The sequence below is a fragment of the Capricornis sumatraensis genome, chromosome X, assembly GCF_032405125.1.
Source record: "Capricornis sumatraensis isolate serow.1 chromosome X, serow.2, whole genome shotgun sequence".
Taxonomy (NCBI): domain Eukaryota; kingdom Metazoa; phylum Chordata; class Mammalia; order Artiodactyla; family Bovidae; genus Capricornis; species Capricornis sumatraensis.
Window position 1 is genome coordinate 101,461,583 of NC_091092.1, and position 6,072 is coordinate 101,467,654.

General features: G+C 38.8%; 1 non-coding gene across 1 annotated transcript; it reads right to left on the minus strand.

Annotated features, from left to right (window-relative positions):
- Positions 1–5,476: 5,476 nt before the first annotated feature.
- Positions 5,477–5,548, minus strand: TRNAW-CCA (transfer RNA tryptophan (anticodon CCA)). Its single transcript has one exon. It is a non-coding gene; the product is annotated as a tRNA-Trp (tRNA).
- Between the last annotated feature and the right edge of the window lie 524 nt (positions 5,549–6,072).

A 6,072-nucleotide genomic window follows, 5' to 3' on the forward strand; every position in this document is an offset into this window, starting at 1 on the left:
AAGGAACATACCTCAACATAATGAAAGCTATATATGACAAACCCACAGCAAACATTATCCTCAATGGTGAAAAATTGAAAGCATTTCCCCTAAAGTCAGGAACAAGACAAGGGTGCCCACTTTCACCACTACTATTCAACATAGTTTTGGAAGTTTTGGCCACAGCAATCAGAGCAGAAAAAGAAATAAAAGGAATCCAAACTGGAAAAGAAGAAGTAAAACTCTCACTGTTTGCAGATGACATTATCCTCTACATAGAAAACCCTAAAGACTCCACCAGAAAATTACTAGAGCTAATCAATGAATATAGTAAAGTTTCAGGATATAAAATTAGTACACAGAAATCCCTTGCATTCCTATACACTAATAATGAGAAAATAGAAAGAAAAATTAAGGAAACAATTCCATTCACCATTGCAATGAAAAGAATAAAATACTTAGGAATATATCTACCTAAAGAAACTAAAGACCTATATATAGAAAAGCTTACTTTTTTAAATTAATAAAGATTTCAAATCAATAACCTAAACTTCTACCATAGGACATAAGAAAAAAGGAAAAGGAACCAAACCCAGAGCAAGGAGAAGGAAGAAAATAACAAGTATTAGAAGAAAATTTAATTAGATAAAGAACAAAAAAACAATGGAGAGAATCGATTAACCCAAACTTAGTTCTTTGAAATAATCAACAAAATTTATAAGCTATTAGTTAGAGTGACTGAGGCAAAAAGAGATGTGTCTCCAGGCACTAAATTCAGGTAAGAATGAGAGGACATTACCACACACAATGTCAAGATAAAAACAATTATATGGCAGTACTATGGAGACCAGTATGGCAATAAATTGGATAAACAAAATGGGCAAATTGTTAGAAAGAAACAAGCTACAAAACCTGACTCAAGAAAAAATAGAAAATATGCATAGGCTTATAGTAAGTGAAGAAATTGAATTTATAATAAAAATAAAGTTACTGTAAAGAAAGCTCTGTTCCAAATGACTTCACTGGTGAACTCCACCAAATGTTTAAAGAAACACCAACACCAAACCTCACAAACTCTTCCCCAAAAAAATAGAAGTGAAGGAAATATTTTCTTATTGAAGTCAAATTTGAGGACTCACAAAAATGAACTGGAAAGCTAAAATAATCGAGACCTTGGTCTTGACATAAGAACAGATAGATATATCATATGATATCACTTAAATGCAGAATCTAAAAAATGATACAAACAAACTTATTTACAAAACAGAAACAGACTCACAGACTTAGAGAACAAACCGGGGGAGGGGGGGAGTCAGGGGGAGGGATAGATTGAGAGGTTAGGATTTACAGGTACAACTGCTATATTTAAAATAGATAAGCAACAAGGACCTACTGTGTAGCACAGGGAACTCTGCTCAACAGTCTGTAATAACCTATGGATCATCAGCTAGAAAGAGAAGAGCAGGGGGAACAAAACCTTCACTAAAAGAGAAATGATGGAATCGGAACCAAAAACAGAGAAGGAAAAGGGAAATGACAATTAATAGAAAAGAAAGAGAGAGAAATTGTCATAAGACGCCAAGAGAGGGAAAAATTGAATAAGGAGAAGATAGTCCTCAGGATAAAACTTCAGAGTGAGAGAAGAGGAGGAAAAGTGAAAAAAAGCATTTGATTTGACAACTCTGAAGTCTCTGGGAAACATCAAGAAAATAATTTCAGTGAAGTGCTGAGGTTGGTAGGAATGAGTGAATGAGGTGATGTAAGCAGTGTCAGTACTCCATGCTTTTAAGGTAGACATTGATGTAGCTGAAATAGGAAGTCAGCTCCTTCTGACTTCAAAGCCCATACTTTAGCCATAACACAGTGACATTTGCTTAAAGAATATTAAGGTGTTCATTCTGAAGGAAGTTACGTAGAACTGGTTTCAATTCTGAAGATGAGTTGTGACTAACATGTCTATGTAGTTAGTATATGAATGTAATGCCATCGTCTCCTCTTCCTAGAGTCATGAAAGCTGCTCTAGTAGACAAAGCTAAAGATGATTTTCCCTTTCCTTCAGTTTCTTTTTATGGATAATTTTGACTGTACATCTTTTGTGTGCAAGAAAAAAAATAAGCAGAGATAATTATGGCATGTAATAAATCCTGAGAAAACACAAATAGCCATTAAATATATGAAAAGATGTGCAATACCACCAGTAATCAGGGAAACATAAATTAAAATTATAATGAAAGAACATCTTTTACTCATCAGACTAACCATAATTAAAAACTGTGGGGATTTCCCTGTTGGTCCAGTGGTTAAGACTCAGTGTTTCCAATGCAGGGGTTGTGGGTTCAATCCCTTGTCAGGGAAATAAGAACTCACATGCCACAGTGTGGCCAGAAATAAATAAATAAACATTTAAAAAATGTGACAAGCACCAGTGTAGAGGAGGAGGATGGGTAAACAGATAATCTCAGGCCATTCCTATGGGTATGTGAACTGGAACAGCCACGTGGGAGAGCAATGTGACAGTAAAATCCGATAGGTGTTAACTCTATAACCTAGGATTTCCATTTCTGGGTGTACACCCTAGAGAAACATTTGTATACACACATGAGGGGACACACAAATGGATGTTGATTACAGTACTGCCAGAAATAGCAAAACTAAAAGGAACAACCCAAATGTTCATTAATAAAGAAATGGATAATATACGGTATCCTCATAGAAGGTATTTCTGTCTAAATAAAAGGGACCAGAGCTCTATGAGTCAATAAGGATAAGTCTAGAACTGTTAATGTTAAATTTTTAAAATGTTTTAGAATGAAATGTATAGGATGATTCCTTACTTAAAATTTATTTTCCAAGCCCATAGAAACATTATATTTTGTTTCTGAATTTCTATTGATGTATGTAAAAGTATTTAAAAGGATGACTATCAAACTCATATGGAGGAGGGCACAACAATCCACTCCAGCGTTCTTGCCTGGAGAATCCCATGGACAGAAGAGCCATGGGGTTGCAAAGAGTTGGATGTGACTGAAGAGATTTAGCACACATCAAAGTCACATTAGGTATATCTCTGGGAAACAGAGAGAGGGCAAAAAGTCTGGAGATGTGGCCAAATGGGAATTTTAAATCTTATTATTTTTTTCCTAAAAATAAGAGATGCATATACAATGTGTGAGTTTTTTCAAAATACACACACATCAAAGGTTAGAAGGAAATATAAAAATTATTAATAATTTAATATCTGGGGCATGGTGATATGGGTGTTTACTATAGATTATTGGTTTAAAAAGTAAGTGTGGCTTTCTAAAGGAAAATCAAGTCCCTTAGCATTATTCCATTAGAAGCAGTGTTGGTTTATTGGTTTCAGGGAAAGAGAAAAATAAGGCTTTGTTAGAAACGGTGAAAGCACCGAAGAATTGATGCTTTAGAACTGTGGTATTGGAGAAGACTCTTGAGAGTCCCTTAGCCTACAAGGAGATCCAACCAGTTCATCCTAAAGGAAATCAGTCGTGAATATCCATTGGAAGGACTGATGCTGAAGCTGAAACTCCAATACTTTGGCCACCTGATGCAAAGAATTGATTTATTTGAAAAGATCTTGATGCTGGGAAAAATGGAAGGCAGGAGGAGAAGGGGACGACAGAGTATGAGATGGTTGGATGACATCACCGACTCAATGGACATGAGTTTGAGTAAATTCTGGGAGTTGGTGATAGACAGGGAGGCCTGGCATGCTGCAGTCCATGGGGTCATAAAGAGTTGGACATGACTGAGCAACTGAACTGAACTGAGAAGTGGTTAAGTGGGCAGACTACACACTGGATCTTCATGTTCTGTGACTTGTCCAGACATGTCCATCAATGTCTGGACTCTCAAGCTAGCAATATGCACATATTCTTCTGTAGCAATCTCACAGGAATCTTTAGAGAATGACTCCATTTCAAACTAAGAAAGTCACCTTTACATAGTGGAATTTGAAGGAACTAGCCACTCCAATAAAGACCAGACAAAAGAAATTCTTCATTAGGAGACGAAAAGTGCAGAAGATGATAGAATATTTAGGTTGCTTCTACTTCATACAATCCTCCTTTCAGCTGGGCAGTTTCTTCTAGCACACCCTGTTCTTGTCACCATTCTTGGAATAACTCTTGGGTCTCAGTCTGACGCTCTGTCTGTGACTATAAACAACTTTTCCTCCACAGTTAGCACAGCCATAGAATAATGACACTGCATTAGAGACATGAATCACAGCATAAATACTTGTTTTATTATGATAAAATAAATCACTGCTTGTCGGTTTCTATGGACAGGCAGAAAATGCATCAGGCTTTCTTTTTTTATTATTATTATATGCACTGGAACAGAGACCATCATTTATTGAACAGTACATGTTTAAAAAATGTCTCAATGCCTATAATGAAACAGATGATATGTGATCCTGCAGATCCTTAGGCCAAGCCTGGGTGACTGTTTTCCTACAGAAGAAAAGAATCTTAACACCTCCAATATGATAGATAAAGAAGCATAGTAGCAAAGTAGGAAAAGAACAATGAGAGGGGAGCAGGAAAGGGGAAAATGAAGCTAAAGACATAATAGTTTCTGTAAATATATATCACCCTATGTTGAAACTAAAGAACTGAAGGGGGTTGTCATGGCGGTGTCTCTTCAGTCATCAGTAAATTACATAGTCCTGTACTCAATAGGCAGAGAAGGCAATGGCATCTCACTCCAGTACTCTCGCCTGGAAAATCTCATGGACGGAGGAGGCTGGTGGGCTGCAGTCCGTGGGGTCGCTAAGAGTCGGACACGACTGAGCGACTTCACTTTCACTTTTCACTTTCATGCATTGGAGAAGGAAATGGCAACCCACTCCAGTGTTCTTGCCTGGAGAATCCCAGGGATGGGGAGCCTGGTGGGCTGCTGTCTCTGGGGTCGCACAGGGTCAGACACAACTGAAGCAACTTAGCAGCAGTAGCAGCAGCACTCAATAGGAGAGTATTGAGCCTTTGTGCTAATCAGGATGAGCTAGGGTACACTAGAGTAACAAGCTCCAGCAGCCTAAAGGTTAATTTCTCACTTTTGTGACAGTTCTAGAAGGTGACTTGGGACCGCATTGTTGCCATCATTGTCCTTTTGAGTCTCAGGCCATTGGAGCAGCCAGTGTGGATATTGCCAGTCACCAGGACAAAAGGAAAAAAGAGCCTCACATGGATTCTCGAAGCTTCTGCCAAAGGTGACTCACGTCTTTCTCCTAGTGAATCACTAGTCAAGACAAGCCACATGGCTAAGCCTGACAGCACAATGGGAAGGTATTCTTCTCCTATAGCTCCCAGCTTGCAGAACCATACTTCAGTGGATTTCATGGTGAAGTTGGTGAAGTTGCTCAGTCGTGTCCAGCTCTTTGCGACCCCGTGGACTGTAACCTACTACGCTTCTCTGTCCATGGGATTCTCCAGGCAAGAATACTGGAGTGGATTGCCATTTCCTTCTCCAGGGGATCTTCCCAACCCAGGGATCGAACCCGGGTCTCCCGCATTGGAGGCAGACGCTTTAACCTCTGAGCCACCAGGGAAGCTTGAGATATCCAGGTTTCAGGAGAGCATCTTCCCTTAAAGAGAGACAAAATGTGGGGCAGTCAAGTGATTTCAGTGGTAAAAGTGCCCCTTCTCAGTGATATGAAAGAATCATGGCCCACTCCATCCATGGATAGAGCAATGATATTGTCAGAGAAGAACATTGAAGGAAAATGTCTGGGAAATGCCAGGGAAAGTAGAAAAACTTAAAGGGCTCCATCTTTCCAAGAATTTACCAAAGTGCCCCCCAAATCTATTCTCCACCCTTCCCAACATCAATAGAAATCTGGAACTGCTTAAGTAGATAAGAACTTTTGCAACTGAAACCTTTTTTGAAAATATAAAGAAACTGAGTCACTGAAGTGAGTCCAAGAACTCAACAAACTGAAGCAGATACTGGTGTGCAGGAGGTGGGAGAATGGTGTACCAGACAATAAGGCTTCACCACCCATAGGAAGGTTGTGGTGGGAGGAAAGCTGGAGGTTTCATGGTGATTGGTATGTGAGCATTTTTATGTCCATTT